Source organism: Pholcus phalangioides, unplaced genomic scaffold, assembly GCF_987345545.1.
Source record: "Pholcus phalangioides strain wild (caught in Gottingen) unplaced genomic scaffold, Ppha-v1.0 ptg000027l_1, whole genome shotgun sequence".
Lineage (NCBI taxonomy): Eukaryota > Metazoa > Arthropoda > Arachnida > Araneae > Pholcidae > Pholcus > Pholcus phalangioides.
In genome coordinates this window covers 10,922,443-10,944,687 of record NW_028301617.1, presented here as the reverse complement: position 1 = coordinate 10,944,687, position 22,245 = coordinate 10,922,443, and the positions used below count along the sequence as shown (strand labels likewise).

At 40.0% G+C, this 22,245-nt stretch overlaps 1 protein-coding gene across 1 annotated transcript in view; it reads right to left on the bottom strand.

The window, feature by feature from the left end:
* Positions 1-22,245, bottom strand: part of LOC149068400 (uncharacterized) — a 178,774-nt gene that overhangs the window by 86,450 nt on the left and 70,079 nt on the right. Inside the window, exon 2 of the mRNA XM_089251608.1 lies at positions 12,811-13,004. The gene's annotated coding sequence lies outside the window, so the exon portion shown is untranslated. The remainder of the gene's footprint in view (positions 1-12,810; positions 13,005-22,245) is intronic.

The following is a 22,245-nucleotide window of genomic DNA, read 5'->3' as shown; positions in this document are numbered from 1 at the left end:
ACTCATTCAATCCCCCTATCCATTGATTCATCTCATCCAATCCACCTGACCATTTATTCATCCACATCTTCATTTATGCTCATTTCATCCACACAGTCATCGATATTCGCATTCAATCCTCATCTTCACGAATGCTCATTCAATCCTCATCTTCACGAATGCTCATTCAATCCTCATCTTCACGAATGCTCATTCAATCCTCATCTTCACGAATGCTCATTCAATCCTCATCTTCACGAATGCTCATCCAATCCCCCCCCCCATCAATGCTCATTCAATCCCTATCTCCACCAATGTTCATTCATCAAATCCCCATTCAATCCTCATCTCTATCAACGCTTATCCAATTACCTATTTATTCAATATAATATATATAATTCAATATAATATATTCAATATTACCTATTTATCACACACATGCGCACACACACACACACAATGCTTATTTAACCTCCATCTCCATTTATGCGCATCTCATCCACACCTTCATCAATGCTCATTAAATCTATATATTTTTCAATGATCATGAAGAACAAGCACCCATTAATTCTCCACCAAAATCATCATTAATATGCAATCAACAGACGTCTTCATCGATACTTAGCCAATCGAGGCATTAACATCAAACTGGAGTCTGATAAACGAACCCTGTGTAAACCACTTTCAAAGATTCAAAGACACCAGCTGCAGCCTTGGCCCTTCCTAAAAATTCAATTTTAAGTCCTTGGGGTGGGGGGGGGCGAAAAATCGGATTATTCACACCGAATAAATTCTTTAACCGTTTATGAATATCAAAATATTTCGAAAATTTTCAAACATTTCATAGTTCCTCAAGCTACCGTTGAGTCGTTGAACATTGAAGGACCGGACACACCCCGCTTCCCATCTCAAGGAGATATCGAGGCGTTCCCGAAAGATGGGTGCATCCGGAACAAGTCCAATTACAGGAGTATAAGTCAACGGAATAATTATGATGAATCATGATCTCTAAGAACCGAAATCTCAATTGATATTATAGCGTCCTTGGCACGTCTGGACTCGGTAATCAAAGTTCCGTTGGTGGCGGTCCGTCAGCGTTCGTCGGATGTCACAAGTTATAGTCGTACAACGACAAATCGATGTCTTGTTTGCGTCACATGGATTCCTGGTCCAAGTGTCCATGTCAGCCAATGTTCGGACACCCAGGTGTTTTTAGCTCATTTTAGGCACACATCCCTGTGCCGTAAGTATCCTACATCTTAATTCTCCTGGGCAATTAGGAGATTTTCACCATTCCCGAAGCCTAGCTGGATTATGGGTGGCATTGATATTCACCACGTTTATACATGTTAAGTGTTTATAGTCTCTCCAATAAAGTTCGCCGTTCAACGACGTATCAGTTCCGTGAATTTCCAGTACCCCCCCCCCCCCCCCATGTAGCCGCAAGTTGTAGACTCTCCCTGGTATCAGCTTTACTGGTCTGGAAGGCTGAAATTCATCCTGCTTCTTCCGTAGTCCACCCTCCTTATCGTGCAGCAAATATAGGTTACGGTCTTACCCATGGCTCCCACATCCTGAAGCAGGGCCCCTAGGCTGGGATCTTTTACGAGCCCACCACCCAGACTTTCATGAGGCCAGTTTATGATGAATTTATAGCGTGAAAAAACAAAAAAAAAATGATGAAAATCATCCCAAGACCCAGTGGGGGCCATCGTCTTACCATTGAGTCAAATGAACGAAAAATACAGTATGTTATTTCAATACGTGCAGACCCAATTCTTCGTGAAAATACAGCCAAAGACTTGTTGGAATCAAACTGATGAATACGGTCCCTGTTTCTCTGAGAATCACATCATAAAGATGCGTTAAATCCCTGGTTTCTAGAGTGTATTTTCCATCTCATTCCGTTCCTATGGAAAGTATGCTTTTTTACCTACACATATAAAGCCAAGGTGAAAAAGCACTGGGAAGCTCGCGCAAAAGTGTTAGACAAAAGAGATCAGAAAAGCTGATAAGGAGAAATCCTCAAAGTCCTGTCTAGTCTCCGGGGAAATTCGGTAGAGCCGGAGTTTTCCCCGACTGAAATGTTTGTTGTCTCGAGACTTTTTCCCATTATATAAAGACACAAAAATCCAAGCAGTGAAGATGATATTTCCAAACGATATAGAGGCTCAGTTCAGGTTTGAATTTCAACCTTACTACGTATTTTGTGTTAATGTTGGACATTTCAATCTTTGATGTGGGCTTGAGATATCCATTTCTGAATATTTGAGGGGATTTATTCCTACATCGTACAATATGAAGTTACTGTTTCGCGGAAAAAACGTATTGGCTGATGGAATCTTCGAAAGATCTCTCCCATCAGATATTATTGGAAAATAGGATGGAAAAATATCTGTGAAATACTTCTAGACAGACATCCATATATTGTCTACTAATGGTAGATTGAATTTTTGCCTCGGATAATGCCTTAAAAATATTTTGGCTCTTCAGTGGCTGGTACAACTCAAATTGGCATTTAAAAAGCTCTTTCAAGCAGCACAGGATCCGATCACGCGATCGCCATGAATAAGTCGAACGTTTGACAAGACGTCACTGAAGAGAAGTCCTAATACATAACCACGCAGTCTTTCGAGGAATCTTGTATTATGTATTTCGTATATGATTGCATCCGATTATGTTTTTTTCATGCCGGGTCTTGGAAAAGCCAACTTCGTTTATAACGACAAAAGTACGTCACTATAACCGAGTTTGTTTTTGACTGAGCTTCATATACCTTTTCCCAAAAATCATTCTAATTTTCAAATTCGGAAATGCATAAATTGCCTTTAATATCTGCGAAATTCATCGCAACCTAAACACGAAAATGCTAAGCGAGAAACATTCCAAGCACACACGTCATTTATAAAGAATCATGCTTCCATTTTTAATAAGGGCAAATCCGCAGAGCCTCCCCCCCCCCCCAGACAGACAGACATCGCACGCCCAAACGATCACACAATCGCCCCCCGCTTTTAAAAACGTTTATGAATAATTACTGGAAATTACTTTAATCATTGATAATTAGGCGAAAGTTAATTACGTAGCGAGGCAAAAGCTTTTCCTTTTTTTCATATTTCTACCTCCGACACCACGTCGGCCATTTCAATCACGGAGGCAGCCATCTTGTTTTTTTTCCTTTTGTTTTCTCATGTGTTCAGTGTTGTTGAAGAGAATGACATGGCGCAAGAAAAGAGAGCGAACACACCGATTAAAGGCGCATTAATTATTAGTAGAAACACGACAAGGAGTGTTCCTTTTTCTACGTCTGACACGTGGTGTGATATATACGTACGCATAGAAAATTCATACGCGAAGGTTCATGTTTTATTGAGCGGTTTGCGGAGAGTCGCGAATTATGTGTGTGTGTGTGTTCGCGGTAAGGGAATTTTCCATGGGCGCGGTCAATTCAAGGGGTGGGGTTCACAACCAGAGTAACATCTGTCTCTGGGCGTTTTTAAGGCTTTTCTCTTCTTTTTTTTTTGGGGTGGCTGGCATGAGGAAAAAGAGAGCATGCTTTCCATGTTCAGTGGATTAGTTGCATGCGATATTTTCTGGATATAATTGATTAGTATGGAAGCTCATATTACGAGATTTTCCTCTTTTTTTTTTTTTTTGTTCTAACCTCGTTTCCATGATCACTAACATTAACGTCTTCATGTAATTCACACGATATTTTTCGAACAAAATAAGGTATAGATTATGGTTCATGTACGGGAACGGAATTGAATATGGAGGAGGATTTATTATTGGTTCCAGTTGTGTTAAAGATAATTATTATTATTTTTTTTTTATTCTGTTGGGGGAAATATGTGTTGTGAATTTTCGATGAGAAATGAATAATTAATGGATAATCTAATGCGAGGTGAGATGCAGAAATGATATTCAATATTTTTAGAGTTGGTCGGAAAGCGTGGTGAAATTAGATTGATATCTGGGGGTGGTGTTTTTTGGCATTTGCGAAATAATGGGCTGATTAATAATAATGAAGCACCATAACGTGGTGCGTCGTGGAATAATATCTGGCACGTCAATGAAACAATTTCGAAACTTTCACTCGTTAAGGAAACTATTTCCCGTTTCGCAGCACGTTAAGGAAGCAATTTTCCGTTTTGCAACACGTCACCGAAACAATTTCTTGTGTTCTTGAGGAAATATTTTTTTCAATTTATAACACGTAAAAGAAACATTTCTAGCTTCCGCAAGACGTCACGGACCAATTTACAATTTTCTAGCAACTCACCGAAGTAGGCATTTTTTTGCGACATAACCGGGACAATTTCAAATTTTTTAACCCTCACCGAAACAATTTATGTATGTTTCTTTTTACATCGGGACTCGAATGCAATTTCAATGTTTATGCAACGTTCTCTCAAAACAGTTTATAATTGGACTCGAATCCCGGTCTCTCGCTTGCCGGACGAGTGCTCTACCATCTAAGCTATGGAAGCAGGTAGAGTATTTCAACCTTGGAGCGTATATATATATGTTGAAAGGCACCGTACATGGACGGCGTCAACAATCCACATCTTCATCTCCACAAATAACCAGTCTTTCGATGAATCTTGTATTGACAAGTGGAGAGGACGTTTCTATATGCATATGGCCATCTGGTTGGCCTTTGTCATTCACGAGCTATTAGTTGATTGTTGACGCCGTCCATGTACGTTGCCTTTCAACATATATATACGCTCCAAGGTTGAAATATTCTACCTGCTTCCATAGCTTAGATGGTAGAGCACTCGTCCGGCAAGCGAGAGACCAGGGTTCGAGTCCCCGTGGGGGGTAGTGATGAATTTTCTTCTTCGTAATCTTCATCACAAATAACCAGTCTTTCGATGAATCTTGTATTAACAATCATTTATAACCTTTTAAAACGTCACTGAAAAACAATAATTTATAATCTTTTCCAAAGTCACCGAAACAAGCCCGATTCACACGATATTTTCTGACCAGAAAAAAGTGGAGGAGGATTATTATTCGTTCCAATTGTTAAAGATAATTATTTTTTTAATAATTTCTGTCGGAGGAATTATGTGTTGTGAGAATTTTTGATGAGAAATGAATAATTAATGAATAGTTCTGATACGAGGCGAGACACAGAAATGATATTCGAAACTCGTTCGCCGATTATTAGATTATTTTGGGGTGTTTTTTTCTTTATGTAATAATAATAATGGTATTGTATTGATCCCGTGATGCGACATTTTAGCAATTTTCACGCGTCAAGAAAGAAATATTTTGCGCTTTTTAACAACATTGATAAATTAATTTCGAATCTTTCACTGGTTAAGGAAGCAATTTCCTGTTTTGTAACAAGTCACCGAAACAATTTTTCATTTTAAGGAAACATTTTTCAATTTATAACACGTCAAAGAAACATTTTTAGATTTCCGCAAGAAGCCAAGGAAATATTTTACAATTTTCTAACGCATCATCGAAGTAAACTTTTTTTTTTTTGCAACATATATAACCTGGGCAATTTCGAATTTTTTAACCGTCACCGAAACTAATTTTTTACATCACCGAACAATTTATGCAATGGATTCCGTTTATGACGTCTTTATTAGAAAAATCGTCATGGAAAAATGTAAGCGGGTAAACGCTTATAAGCAGGATTGAATGTAAATGTATATACTTTTTTTTACATCGGCACTAAAACAATTTGAATCTTTTTGCAACATTCACCGAAACAATCATTTCTAACCTTTTACAGCGTCACCGAAACAATAATTTTTTTTTTTTTTTTGCAACGTCACAGAAACATACATTTCTAATCTTCTTCAACGTCACCGAAACAATAATTTATAATGTTTCCAACGTCACCGAAACAATAATTTATAATGTTTCCAACGTCACCGAAACAATCATTCCTAATCTTTTTCAACCTCACTGACACAATCATTTCTAATATTTTTCACCGTCACCGAAACAATCATTTCTAATATTTTTCACCGTCACCGAAACAATCATTTCTGGTCAACGTTACAGAAACAATAATTTCTCATGTTTTTCAATGTCACTGAAACACTAATTTCTCATGTTTTTCAATGTCACTGAAACACTAATTTCTAACCTTTTTCAACGTTACCGAAACAATCATTTCTAATCTTTTTCAACCTCACCTAAACAATCATTTATAATATTTTTCACCGTCACCGAAACAATCATTTCTGGTCAACGTTACAGAAACAATCATTTCTGGTCAACGTTACAGAAACAATCATTTCTGGTCAACGTTACAGAAACAATCATTTCTGGTCAACGTTACAGAAACAATCATTTCTGGTCAACGTTACAGAAACAATCATTTCTGGTCAACGTTACAGAAACAATCATTTCTGGTCAACGTTACAGAAACAATCATTTCTCATGTTTTTCAATGTCACCAAATACATATACAAATACAAAAACAACGCCGCAACAGGCAAAATGCCCAACGAGGTGGCTACCAAGGAGGTCACCAATACACTAATTTCTAACCTTGTTCAACGTCACCGAAACAATCATTTCTAACCTTTTTCAACGTCACCGAAACAATAATTTCTAATATTTTTTAACGTCACCGGAACAATCATTTTTTATCCGTTTCAGCGTCACCGAAACAATCTTTTCTTCTTATGTTTTTCAACGTCACCGAAACAAGCACATCCCAACAAACAATTTGAAGTGCGGTTTTTGTGGTTGGAATAAGGAAAATATAGAGTGCTTTCCACACACACACACACACACACACACACACACACACACATGTTCGGTGAATTAGTTGCACGGGATATTTTCTAGATATAATTGATTAGTATGGAAGCTCATATTACGAAACCTTCTAACAAGCTTTTTTTTGGTTCTAACTTCGTTTCCACGATCACTCTAACATTAACGTCTTCGTGTAATTCGCACGATATTTTTTGAGCAGAAAAAATTATAGATTATGGTTTAGGGAACGGAATTGGAGGAGGATTATTATTCGTTCCAGTTGTTAAAGATAATTTTTTTTTTCTGTTGGAGGAAATATATGTCGTGCATTTTTGATGAGAAATGAATAATTAATGGATAATCTAATATGAAGCGAGATGCAGAAATTATATTCAATATTTTTTTTTCCGTTCGTCGAAAAGCGTGGTAAAATTAGATTAATATTTGGGGTTTTTCGTGAAATAATGGGCTGATATCATCATGGTCAGTCAATGGAATAATTTTTAACACGTCAAGACAATAACGTGTTTTCTTATATATACACTGCTCAAAACAAGTAGGGGAAGCAAGCAAAAAAGTGAAGAAAACCGTGCGAGACAGCCACGTATTGGCATACAATGGATAGTACACGCGCATCAATGCGCAATACAGAAAAAAGACGTAAAAAAATTTGGAATTAAGCTTTAATTCTTTGGAAATATGGAAAAAACATGAAAAGATGATTTAGGGCAAAAATTTGGTTACATGTAAACGATAAAAAAAAGTACTGTTTAGACATGATGCATGAGTTTTAATATGGCGTGTGGTCTCCTCGAACAGCTAAGACTGCTGCACACCTGTTTGCCATGGATGCGATGAGGTTATCGATCAGACTTTGGGGAATACTGTTCCACTCCTCAAGAAGTGCAATCTGCAAGTCTCGGACAGTAACAGGCGGCCTTGGTCGCGCAGCAATGCGTCGTCGATTCAGGTTAGGAGAGCACGCTGGCCATTTCATACGCTGTATTGTTTCAGCTTCAAGCATGTTCTCCACCAGACGAGCTCTATGCGGTCGGACATTATCATCCTGGAAAACAAAGGAATCTCCAATGGCTCCAGCGTAAGGAATGACATGAGGACGCAGTATCTCGTCTGCATACCTTCGGGCCGTCAAAGTGCCATTCCGAATGATATGCAGGTCCGTACGTCCGCCTATGCTGATTCCACCCCATACCATCCAACCAGCTCGTCTGTATTGTGATCTTTCACGAATGAATGCGGGGTTATTTCGAGTGCCCCTGTCCCTACATACCAGAACACGTCGGGTGTCACACTCCAGACTGAATCGGGACTCGTCTGTAAACAGCACTTGACTCCAATCATGTTGCTCCCAATCTCGATGTTCAGCAGCTCATCTTCTTCGGGCCGCACGGTGGCGTGGGGTCGACGGAATGCAGACCATTGGCCTACGTGCATAGAGCCCTCCCTCATCAAGCCGATTACGTACTGTTTGGATGGGCATCCTTCGTCCTGTTGCCAAGAGCAACCGTCTTTGCAGCTGCGCAGCATTCTCTGTTCTGTTTCGACGGGCTGTTAACCGTACATACCGGTCATCGGTTGCTGTAGTGGCGCGTGGCCGACCTTGCCCTGGTCGACGTCTAACATTTCCTGTTTCTTGGAATCGATTCCACAGCCTTGCAACAACACTTCTGGCGACTCCAACAGCGTCCGCGACACTACGTTGTGTTTGCCCGGGTTCCAGTCTGCCTATAACACGCCATGCCATGGATTCCGGTAAATCACGTTGTTGAGACATCCTCAAGTCACCTTGTCTCAAAAAAAAAAATACTGCGCAATCGAATTTCACAGTTACGGCAGTAAAACAGACGTTTCTGCAACATCCCGATTTCTGCCCTTATCTCCTTTTTCTGGTTTTTGACGTCATGAACTTTGATTTGCATATGAAGTTTTCTTCTTCCTTTAAATTATGGATGATTCATTTTATGTTACTTATCGGTATACATCTTTGCGTAATTTTGTTAAAACCATGTGCTCCCCTAATTGTTTTGAGTAGTGTATATAACACGTCGATGGAAAAAATTTCGGATCTTTCACTCGTTAAGGAAGCAATTTCCCGTTTTGTAGCACGTTAAGGAAGCAAACGTTAATGCCAGGTTTACGTAGGAGTAGAGTTTTCGCGCCGTGTGCAGCGTGAAAACGCTGACTGGTTAAAAACCTGAAATTCTGGTTATTTTGACCAATCAGCGTGTGCACGCTGCACGCGCCGTAGAAACCTGCTCCTAGGAAAACCCGGCTTAAGGAAGCAATTTCCCGTTTTGCAACACGTCACCGAAACGATTTCTTGGTTTTTAAGGAAGTCGTTTTCAATTTAAGAGCACGTAAAAGAAACATTTTTAGGTTTCTCGAGACATCAAGGACCAATTTACAACTTTCTAACACATCACCGAAGCAGCGTCCGAATCGAGATGCCTATTTTCACCCCGTGAAATTCATTTTCATCACTCGAAATTTTCTTAGGGGGTGAAAATACTCCTCAAAATTTAAGTTGAATTTTTTTTTTTTGAAAATATATGCACGAGACAATAAACATAAAGTGAATACCAAGAATTTGGACGTTAGCCGTGTAGAAGCTCCAACTTGATTATACAGGCTTGATTATCAGGCCATCTGATTGTCAGTGCCGTCTCAAGGCATGGGCCCACCCGGGCACGGCCCAGGGTCCTCAAGCGAAGAGGGGCCTCACAAAAATGAGATCTGGTTGAAATTTTCGAGAATTTGTTTGGTAGGGCCTGAGAAAAATCAATTGGCCCGGTGGCCCATGATACTCTTAAGACGGCCCTGCTGATTGTCACTTAGATCTGATCCCTGTATATAATGCTCGTTACATACCTTTATTTTTCAAAAAAAAAAAAAAGGACTGACACCAAATCTTCCAGCCTTTTTTAGAGGCAGTGTCCGAGTTCAACTTTGTTGCAAGCGTTTGTCTCTTAAAAGATGTTTTGAACTTGGTCGATGAACTATCTGTTGCTTTTCAAGCATGCAACCTTGGTTTTTTCAACTCTTATTCGGAGGTTGAAATTAACGAAATTCCGAATAGAAAAATTTCATGAAAACCCTGGAATATGTTTGAAAGACTTCAGAATTCGAAAAAGGAAATGAATATTACAGACAAATGAAAATTAAAAATATTCAATTTAGATCAAAATTCCATGAAAGCAAAGAACAATTTTCTCAGCCATCTGATTGGAAACTTGGACAGCATGTTTGAAGAAAGTACAATGAGCATTTTCATTGACTTTGACGTAGTTTTGAATCCTATGACATAACATGTGCAAAAACTTTCGAGTACCAATGATTTAAAAAAAGTGATGCTCTGTATAACGTTCAAAAACGAATTACAACCCAAGTCCTGATGACGCAATGGACAGTTTAATGTGTCTCTATTGTAAAGGAAATGAGAATAAATACCTTGTACAAAGATGAAAATATACTTCCTAGAGAGAGAGAAGCGTCACTTAGGGAAGAATGATTATTTGTAAAAGAACTATATTACATAAATACAAAGGAATGAAAAAATGACAGAATTTTGCGAATATATCAGTGAGTGCAGAGAAGGTGGCGATAACACGCCTTTTATGTATCGAGAATATAGAAATTTGATCGCAGTTGCTTCGCCTCTTTCAACAGCATATGAATGTGGTTTTGCGACATGAAATCGTATATAATCATAAAAGAAGACTCGACCGGCTCGGTGATGACCATCTGGACACCCTAATAAGATTATCATGCGAAAGGCCCTACTTTCACTGTCCCTGATGAAGGCGGTCACTGTGATTTGGATTTTGAACTGGCTGTTTAAGATGTGAAAACAAAAGAAAAAATTGTTGAAAAAAAAACGCAATGATTAAGTTGGTTCTTGTTATCTCATATCTTTTTACATATTTGTATCAAATAAATATTTAATATGAGTAATTCGTGTCATATATTTCACAAAGTTTGAAAGTTTTGACGTATTTTTTCGATCATGTATCATGAACTTATTCATTACGTATCGTTTTCATTATGTATCATTTATACAGGCTACGAATGTCGTGGTGTTTCATATGGTTCTCGCGGTGTTTCAACTCCAATTTAAAATTATTTTTCGCCGTTAAACAAAATTACCCCCGCCCCCTTATTTTAGAAAAATACCCGCAACATAATGCAAATACAAATACAGCGCCACAACAGGCAAATTGCCCAACGAGGTGGCTGACTTAAGAACATCATGGATCCCCGAGCCATTTTTTGGAGGCCCTACCTACTACTGCTACACCACACCCCCAACGAATCGGTACATGCGGGAATGTGCGTGTACGTGTAGTGAAACCTGACGTGAAGTTTTTTTTGTTTCTCTGTAATGCTTGTTATGTGTAGTGCTGCCATCTGCCACCAGTTTTTCTAACTATGAGTGAAGCGTTATGATTGAATGATTTATCGTTGTAGGACTGTTGCCCTCTGTGGCGATACTTTTTAACGGGGAGATTGGCTCGAATTTGCGCCTAAATGTACCGGGACAATCCCAAATTTTTTAACCGTTACCGAAGCTGATTTTTTACGGAGCCACCGAAACAATTTATACATAATTTTTATTTTTCTACATCGGCGCTAAACCAATTTCAATTTTTTTTTTTTTTTTTTTTTTTTTTTTTTGCAACGTCCCCGAAACAAATACATCCCAACAAACAATTTGAAATGCAGGAACCCAAAGCGTGAAACGTTCTGCAAACGTTGCCACGAGGATTCGCCAACATCCTCGCCAATCCCCCGCTTCCTAAATCAAAATAGCACCTCCCCAACTCAAATAATATATTCACGTGAATTTCAACTTCAACTATGAGTATATCAAGATTTCAAAAAACTTCATATTAATCAACACTGACAACCCCTAAGACACTTCAGACCAATAAGCATTACACAAGTGACACATTTCAAACACCCCGGGAACAAAAAAAACGCACCAAGGAAAGCAATCCATCTCCAAACACTGAGAGGAGGGGAAAAAAACCTCATTTCTCCCATATAATTCATATAAATCCTCACTCTCTTCTCTCTCCCTCTCTCTCGGGAAATAATACGAAACGAGAAAACACACACACACAAAAATAAATTATAACACTAATAAGCACACACACACGCGCCACGGGAAAATCTCTCATCGTTCAAAAGCAAACACACACACAATTCTACGGGAAAACATATCTAAATTAACCCTCGAAAGTTTCTCCCGCAGTGGCCGTACACCAAAACCTCCTCACGAATTGTTGATGGAGAAATTGGGTTTGGTAATTTCACGGATGAAAAATTCTCTCTTAACAAATTAAACATTATGGAAGGGACACACACAGAGAGAGAACTTTCCAGAGGCAGCAGCAGTAGAGAAGAGAGACGGGGGTACCGTAAGTTTGTCCAGAGTTCAGCAAACCATGGCCCCTCTCCGAGAATGTATTTGTGTGTGTGTGTGTGTACAGAACGTGTACATGATCCGCAAGGGTGGAAACGAACGTTACCTTGCTGACAGGAATAGTACTGAGGTAGATCGTGGAGGTCACGCAAAGTGGTAACTCTCTCTCTCTCTCTTTGATTCCGCATGTGTGTGTCTGTGTGCTTTACCGTGTTCACTCTCCGGTATTCCACAGTACTCCCCCACCACACACGTCTCTGAGTTCTTAATGAAGCTGTCCGAGCCACGCCAAACTGAACAACTCTGAAATCTCCTTGTATTTAACCGGCTCTTTTGCTATTCCAACATGCACAGATCGTGATGATCAAGGACCTCCCAGACACGCACACTTTACTTTTCTGGACGGATTGTGTTTTGTGGGTTTCCCCAAGCAACCGTCATGTATTTTACGGCGGAATAATATCTCGGAATGGATATCGTTTTTGTGTATCGATACACACGCGGTTGTCGGCGCACTGTGTAATTATATACGATTCGGACGATTTTTAAAAGTCTTTTTGACGGACAAATGGACTTTGTTGTCGGTTTTCTCGTGGAATATAGAATACGGTTTCGTTTTTCTTTTGTTACTTTACATGGAAAACGTCACTAACCTGAACTCTGCCCAGTTTAAAATGTGGATTTTGGATATGCATAATTCCTTTGGGCAAACATTGTCGCTGTCATTGTTGTCGCACGTTCACTGAATGTCCTCTGTTTGCCGGTATTCGTCTCCTTCGGACATGGTCGTTTGCTTTTTCTTTATTATTCGATTGTTGGATATGTAATGGCTGCTCTTGTTTTCATCCTGTAAAGAGAACAATAATATTCGTTGGAATGATGGTGGTTTTGAATGGAAATATACTTTTGTATTGTATTATTATATGTTATATTAGAATGCAATATTGAGAATGTATGTATATAGCTTGGTTATACTCTGGCAACATACAATGTAGCTAAAATTAGAATTCCTTAGTGCAATTACCGTATTTTCCTCTGTATTATCCATGGATTACCTGTTAAAAAAATCTGATTAAACATCTAAAAATGCGGATTATCTACCGTTGCGGACAATCTGCATGATATTATCAGCCGGTGAAAGATGGTTCTCTCCTAGTTATCTACTATTCAATGAAAGCTCATATTCAAGAGAACGTAAGAGACGGCTGCAAAAATTGTGGCGCATGTCTTTCAGTCATACCTGGCGGTTTGACTAAGAAGTTGCAGCCCTTAGATTCAGGAGTAAACAGGTCGTTCAGAAGCAAAGTTAGAGCCTATTGGGAAAAGTGGATGACTGAAGGAATTCATTCCTATACAGAAGGCGGAAATTTACGCCGAGCTTCCTATGCTGATGTATGCCAGCGGATGTACTTCCGCTTGGAGATGTACATGGGTTAAAATCGGAAATTCCATTTGGCTACAATAAACTTGATGGCTACATAGACTTGTCCATCCCACTATATGCATAAAGAGGAAAGGAACAATGACTATTATGAGCGATGCGATTGATCTAACGGAGGCTTGCGTGGCAACTGCACGGATTGGGGCAGTAGTAAGATCGGTGCCTTCAACCGCGACTGATCTAACGGAGGCTTTCGTGGCAACTGCATGGATTGGGGCAGTAGTAAAATCGGTGCCTTTAACCACGACTGATCTAACGGAGGCTTCCGTGGCAACTGCATGGATTGGGACAGTACCAAGATCGGTGCCTTCAACCGCGATTGATCTAACGGAAGCTTGCGTGGCAACTGCATTGATTGAGACAGCCTGAAGAATATCTGCAACCGTTTTGGAGCGAATGCACAACAACATTCCTCCTTACTTAGCCGAAACTTTTGGTAGGGATTGGGAAAGCTTCCAACACCGTCGAAACAATATGAGAAATGTTGCTGCTCGACCTAATATGAAGGGATATTGTTGCTGTACGTATTGATAGGTAGTTAGTCGTTGGACCTTGTCTAGAGACTTCGACAGAGAGAGATTTACATTACTGAAAAAATACCAATACGTTCTGTCGATGACCTCTACAGGCATACGTAAAGGTGAGTCCAGATTAGAATAAGACAAAATAGACTTTATTTTGGTAGTCTTTGCGCATTATTATATAACAGGCACGGATCCAAGGCGATCGGTCGAGACCATCTCGTATTTTTCAGGGCACACCAATTTTTCCTCTAATCGGCTCTTGAGAGGGGCAATCACTCTCCCTGCACCCTCTTTCGATCAGTGTCTGATATGCATAGGGAGGAGAAAAGCTATTTACTCTGAGGCGGAATAGGTATGTAACCAACCCGGGATATATATAAAGAACATCATCTAGCTGAGTTGCATTGCGTCCTCACAACAATGCGGCCACGTTGCCACTACTGAAGTGATCAAGCCGTGAAACTTCATTGCACCCCAGCTCAAGCTTTCATTATGACCACAAAAAAAAACAAAAAACAACGTGAGACCCTTTAACATCCACGATATCCTAAAGCAGTTTCATAAACTTTTTGTCCACCGCCCCCGGTCTTCAGAAATTTTTTTCTCATCGCCCCCATCTCAAGTGAACTAACTCATAGGATCCTATGTTATACCCGTAGTTTCCATCCCCCCCCCCCGTACCGTTTCACCGCCCATCGGAGGGGGTGATATTGCTCCCCTTTGGGAAACACTGGTGTATATCATAGTTTCCCAAACTTTTTATTCCATCGCCCCCTTCATTAGATTTATTTTTTCTCTCATCGCCTTCCCAACTCAAGTGAACCCCATGGGTTCGTGGGATCCTATGTTAAACCCGTAGCTTCTATCGCACCCTGGTGGACGACGGAATGGTCCAGAGGGGGGCGATATTACCCAGTTTGGGAAACACTGCCCTAAAATCTGGTTCCTTCAACGTAAACCTCATTTTCCATCCACCGGACCCGAAAAATCCAAGCTAATCAACTTAACTACAGCCGAAGGGGAAAAAAAACTCTCTCCCAGAATCTTAATTCAAATTTATTTGATTGCTTATCCCTTTTGAGATTTTTTTTTTCACGTGAATCTCTATCTTATCTCTCTCTCTTGCTGACCTCACACATTAGCAACGCCTGTAATATCTCTTTGAGCCTTTAAAGAGTTTGATATTCCATTTCTCTTTAAAAGACACGTATAAAATTGGGGCAAGGGGGGGGGGAGAGAGAGAGAAGCGCCTTCACTCTTTCTCTCAAAAGGCAAAATGGCATTAGTTATTCATTAAATTTTCGATTCATCCTAAAGTCCAATAAAATATTCAAGGGATGTAATGCGTCGATGACACTAATGACATGCACTTTGACGGCTTTAAAAGCTTTCTCTTTGATTATCTCATTAGAGAGAACGGAGCTTGTTATCTCTGTTATCTCAACGCGATTCCTTCTCTCTCTCTGGGATCTCACCGGCGCGTGGTATAGTATATTTTCCTCTCGACTCAATAATTTTCCAAGACTGGGATTAAGATTTTCCCGAGATGAAGGAGGCTGTAACTAATAATAACAAGTGCGAGTGTTGGGGGACCGGGGGGGGGGGGGAAATGTGATGTTTTCTTCCGCACATGAACATCTGCACATGTCGCGTCGAGACATAATGAGACGTATGTATGATTTGTTCTCTGGATGGGAAACCTTCTTAAGAATTTATATTGTCGTGCAATGATGCCCGACATTACATTTTTCGAAATTATCTAATCGATCCCGCCTGAGCATTAGTCTAGAATTCCACGTCTAGACTCTCCCCCAAGAAAGAAAGATTCACCGTATTGTAGGCCTATTCTTCGGGGGGGGGGGGATGATTATCATCCGAGTTGTTTCATCCGTCAGCAGACTGTCTGTCTTGCTGACGGATGTCGGGAAATGTCTGGAAATCGTTGACGGACGGAACTGTGATCAACACCACGTCCATCGATTTCTTGGATCTTTTTTTTTTCGGCCGTAGTAGACATCTTTTTACGTGCCTTTGATCATTTTTTGGCTGTATAATTGGCAATTTTACTTGAATTTTTTTTTTTTTTTGGCTGTGATTGTAATTGCCTTTGGCAATATTCGGCTGCAATCGTGCTTGCCTTTAACAATATTCGGCTGCAATCGTGCTTGCCTTTGACAACTGTTTGTCTATAATTGGCAAAGCTACTTGCCTTTGATATATATATATATATATTACTGTAATTAGTACAGATACAAATTACAGCAAAAAAAAAAAAAAAATATATATATATATATATATATATTTTTTTTTTTTTTTTTTTTTTTTTTTTTTTTTTTTTTGCTGTAATTTGTATCTGTACCCACCATTGATAAGTTTTTTGGCAGTAATTGGCAACTTTGTGTGCATTTGGCAATGCTTTGATGATAATTGGCGATATCCTGTATTTTTATACAAGAAATATGGTCAGCCTAGGTATGGTATTTATCGTATTGCATGTGTTAAGCGTATCGATATATTTCTAATTCCGGTATTACACTATAAAAGTTTGACAAAATTCCTTTTATAAAACTTAAATAATCTAAACAATAAAGCTCATAGGTTACATTCGAGCAAATGCAACCGATAATCTTATTGGTTGAATTTTTCTAGTTTTATAAAAGGACTTTCAAAAAACTTTTATAGTGTAATACCGGCCTAACAGAACACTTTTCGCGGCACGTGCACCACTCTTTGGTGGTCCGCATTTGGCCCGCGAGTCGAAAGTTGTGCACCTCTGCCTTAGGCCGGTATTGCACTATCAAATTTTAATAAGTTTCTTTATAGTAGTACCAAAAAAAATTCGACTAACCAATAGGCTAATAGGCTGTTTTTTTTTTCCAAGTTTGATAAAACAATCTTTTATCAAACTTTTATAGTGTAATCCCGGCCTTATGGAAAATTTCCTCAATTCAGAGATATTTGGCATTTTTTTTTTCCTTTTTTTTTTTTGCTTCGTCCATTACATTAAGGGGAGCTATAATTAAAACGTTACGCCAAATTTTTGGTTCCAAATTGGCGACGTTTCACGATCATGCGATATTGCTTCACGGGTAATTCAATTAACTACTTACGGACATTTGTTTTTATGCGTCCCGTTTGTGGACCCGAAATGAGCTACCTTTTATGAGTTGCAATTTCCCGTTCGCGGGTGATTCGGGAAATTATTTGGCACCAATTGGTGAATGTGTTGGGGAATAGGATGTGTTTCTTCCACACACACATACACATCTACAAATGTCGCTTCGAGATATAATGAGACCAGTGGCGTATTTATAGGGTGGCTTAGCGGGCTGTAGCACACGGCGGCAACTTTGAGGAATGAGTGGCCAAGAAAATTATTAGAATGGGAGAAAAGGGCGGCGAAGTTTGTATAATATCCTCAATAAATCTATCTCTGCCCAAACAGCAAGGGACTGGTTCAGCAAGTGACCTAGAGAGTTTGCTAGCACGTGAGTGAGCGAAAGGGTAATTTGGAGCGTGAGCAAGTATGTTAATGACCAAACGAGCGACCTGCAGAGCGAAGGACCAGATCAGTGAGTGACCTACAGAGTGACGGACCAGATCAATAAGTGACCTACAGAGTGAGGGACTAGGTCAGCGAGTGGCTAAAACAGTGCGCGTGCATGTGTGACCTAGAGTGTGTGCGAACATGTGAGTGAGCAAAACAGAACCAGTGTACGAGCATGTGGGACCTAGAGTGTGTGCAAGCATGTGAGTGACCAAAACAGTGTGCGAACATGTTAGTGACCATGTGCCAATTAGCCACCAATGTGCAACCATGTGGGTGACTGAAACTGTGAAAGCACGTGAGTGACAAAAATTGCGCGAACGTGTGAGTGACCAAAACAGTGTGCAAGTATGTAAGAGTGACCAAAACAGTGTGCAAGTATGTAAGAGTGACCAAAATAGTGTGTGAGCATGTGGGTGGCCGAAACAGTATACAAGCATGTGAGTGACTAAAGAGTGACTTTAACACAGGTGAACCTGTGGGAGTTTGGGGCGGGGGGAGGGAGAAGGAGGGCTATCGGGTTATTACATCCCAGGGCGGCGAATTTGAGGTAAGAGCAGTCTAGAAAATTAGACTAGAATGGGAGAAGAGCGGCAAAATTCGTGTAGCCCCCCCCCCCCCCCAACAGGCGGTTAAACCATAAATGCGCCTCCGAATGAATATATATTTGTTCTCTGAAACCTGTGTTTAATAATTGTCGTGCGATGATACGCCCGACATTGTTCGAAATTATCCAATCGATACTCGTGGGCATTAGTCTGGAATTTCTCGGCTAGACTTCCCGGAAAAGAAGGATCGCCGGGTACTGTTATCTTACGGGACGATTATCCGAGCTGTTTCGTCCGTTAGCAGACACTCTCTCTCTCTCTGTCTCAGTTGATGGATCTCTGGAGAACGTTGACGGACTGGTGTACCCTTGATGGAACTGCGATCAAACACCCTCCCATCGATTTGTTGGATTTCCAATTATTTCTCACGGGGTGATGAACGACCAGCCGCGGAAACAAGGACAGATGGACACCGGTGAGCTCTGTTACGGCGTTTCCCGGCCTTTGCGAACCCAGGGACAAGTAAAGTGTCCAAAAACAATTCGATGGACCACTAACGTACAGCATGAGTGGTGTAGCTATTCGTCCCGCATTTTACGCGCGCGCGCGGGACTGTTTTCGGGGGAAATAAATCTACTACACTGCACGCATCTCTTTTAACACGAAAACTCTCTTAAAACAAAAACAGGTTACAAGATTTACCGCTGAAAACTCAAATACAGATTGCCCAAATCTGTCGCCAAAACCCTGTACGGGAAATGGTTCAGTATGATCAAGCTATAGAACTATGAAGCTGGAATGACTGTAGCTAGAGAGTGATTCATTCTTTTTAAATACTTTTCATTTCTTGGATAATTCTCGCTCTCTCTCTCTCTCTCTCTCTCTCTAGACGACAGAGGAAAGCGCTCTAGTCACAGCAATCTAGATGAATCTAGAGCTCTCTCTCTCTCTCTCCCTTTCTCTATAGACGACAGAGAAAAGCGCTCTAGTCACAGCAATCTAGATGCATCTAGAGTTTTCGCTCTCTCTCTCTCTGGACGACATAGAAAGCTCTCTAATCACAGTAATCTCGATGTATCTAGAGCTCTCTCCCTCTATCTCTCTCTAGACGACAGAGGAAAGCGCTCTAGTCACAGCAATCTAGATGTATCTAGAGCTCTCTCTCTCTCTCTCTATCTGTCTGTCTGTCTCTCTCTCTCTCTCTCTCTCTCTCTGGACGACATAGAAAGCGCTCTAGTCACAGTAATCTAGATGTATCTAGAGCTCCCTCTCTCTCTCTCTCTCTCTCTAAACGGCATGGCAAGCGCTCTAGTCACAGCAATCTCGATGTATCTAGAGCTCTCTCTCCCTCTATCTCTCTCTGTCTCTCTCGACGACAGAGGAAAGCGCTCTAGTCACAGCAATCTAGATGCATCTAGAGCTCTCTCTCCCTCTATCTCTCTCTCTCTCTCTCTCTCTCTCTAGACGACATAGAAAGCGCTCTAGTTACTTGCCGTAACTAGAGCTATATATCTCTCTCGCTCTCCCTCCCTCCTCTCTCTTTCTTTCTTTCTCTCTCTCTCTCTCTCTCTCTCTCTCTCTCTCTCTCTCTCTCTCTCTCTTTAGACGATAGAAAAACCACTCTAGTTACAGCAATCTTGCCGTATATAACTAGAGCTATATCTCTCCTCTCTCTCTGGTTTGCATATCCATTTTTCCTCATTCCCATTCCCTTTATATCCCAAGCTCAAAATATATAAACTCAATAGAAATTTTCCTTTTTCTCCAGGACAACTCTCAAGTGCTCGAGGAATCATTTATTTATTATAGGAATGGTGAGGAAAATGACTTTCTTAATCCATTTATTCAATTGTTTTTCGATTCCTCTTATTATTTTTTTTTCCTCCTCAAAGACACAAACACAGATGGCTCAGAAAAAACAAGCAGGAGTCGAAAAAATAATCGGGAAAAAATCCTGGAATTTCTGTCACGATTCTCTTGGAAAAAAAAAGAAGGAAGAGAACAAGGATAGCCGTCTGGAAAGTGCTTGAAAGTATACCATACGTCGAAATTCCATTTCTTAGATAGAATAACAAGCGTCCATTTTTTTTCTCATACTCCGGAAATCCTGGAATTGTCCAGGAGAAACAAAAAAAAAAAGATACATATATGTATCAGATAAGGAAAAATCGTTCTTGATGTTACAAAATAAATGTATGGTTGTTGTTGTTTGTTTTTTTTCCCCCCTCTCAATTTTTTCGTCCGGGTAAATTCCTGGAAAAGTTCGCACTTTTCTAGAAAATTCCGGGACAAAAAAAAAAATAGAAACCTTATGATCGACGTTGGATAACGATTGAGCCGTATGTTTAAGCTTGTTCCCGTTTTTTTTTTCTTGTCGAAAAAATCCGGGTTTTTTTTTCCGGGAAAAATATTTTTATGGTTTTTGTTTTTACATTTTCACTGCTGAAGGTATCTATGCCATACAATACCAATACGCCAAGAATAAAACTTCCATATTGGTTTAACAAAATCAAAGAACTCGTCATACAGAAAATTTTTCTTCGATTGGGGGAATATTTGGCGACTTCGGGTCGAGGAATACTTGGCGTATCGGCGATAAATATGGTAGCCTTGTGCTAACTTAACCGCATGTTAGAAAAAAACGAAGAAGAAGGGAAAGAAAAAAAAGAAGAAAAGGAAAAACAATATCATTAGATAATTCGATAACCGAATATGCTTTAGATTTCTCTCTTTTCCACCCTATTGTGTTCTATTTTTATATTATATACTGTACTAGCTATAATAAACGGCACTGCCCGGATTTTCTTCAATTATTGAGAGGACTTTTTCAGTCCTCTCAATAAAAAACATGGTGACATAAAAAATGATGACAAAAACCATTATAAAGGAGTAAACTACTATACATAATACTGGCAGAATTAAAGAAGTGACAAACCATTGTAAAATATATGCATGTCTGAAATACTAGGGAACCACGGTAACCAAAGTAAACATTCCGAAAGTGATTGTTTAGGCCAAGAAACCATTGTTGCCCGACGGTTTTTCGCCCATTTTGGGCATTTGCTCAGCTCTGACAAACTTTTAAAGTAGCCTATCTCTCAATCCGGGTCCCGTTTGGTGTATATGCAAAATTTGACGATGATCGATCTAAAATTGTAGATTTGTATAGATAACATACACACTCACACAGAAAAATCAATTTTATATATATACAGGGTGATTCAGAAAAGATGGGAAAAACTTTAAGAGGTGATAGTACACACTAATACAAGCAATTGTCAGAAAATGCATGGTCTATCATGAAACGCGAACGTGCGTTTCGAAACGGCCGTGGCACAAACGTTAAAAGATTTTTCCTGTTGAAATTTATCGGGAGAAAAAGAACACCATGCATGCAAATGTAGCCTGGGGAAGAAGAAGAAGAAACCATGTGCAAATCTGTGTCACCGTGAATAAAAGGCGCGGACTCGGTATCACTAAAGTGCGCCATTGTCCCGTACGTTACAATTGTTAGAACGGTTGCGCGCTGGAGTAACTTCACAGGACGACTTTTAATAACTATGACGCAGATTTGCACACGGTTTCTTCTTCTTCCCCAGGTTACATTTGCATGCATGGTGTTTTTTCCCCCCGATAAATTTCAACAGGAAAAATCTTTTAACGTTTGCGGAGCGGCCGTTTCGAAACGCGTTTGCGTTTCATGTTAGACCATCCATCCATTGATGACAATTGTTTTCAATTATTCATACATTTCAATTGTATTGGTGTGTACTATCGCAACTCTTAAAGCTCCCCCCCCCCCATCTTTTCTGAATCACCCAGTAGATAGATATATATAGTAGAAAGATACTTTTTTTCGGGGGGGAGGGATCGCTAACAGCAGCATAGAAAAAAAGAGGAAGCGGGAAAAAAACAACTTCGATTCCTAGGGTTACAATAAAGCTTCGCGATGAGTAGGAGAGAGAGGAAAGAAAACGGAGATTTGGATTGAATTTTCCAGTGGCGTTTGTAAAGGATTGCTGAAAACT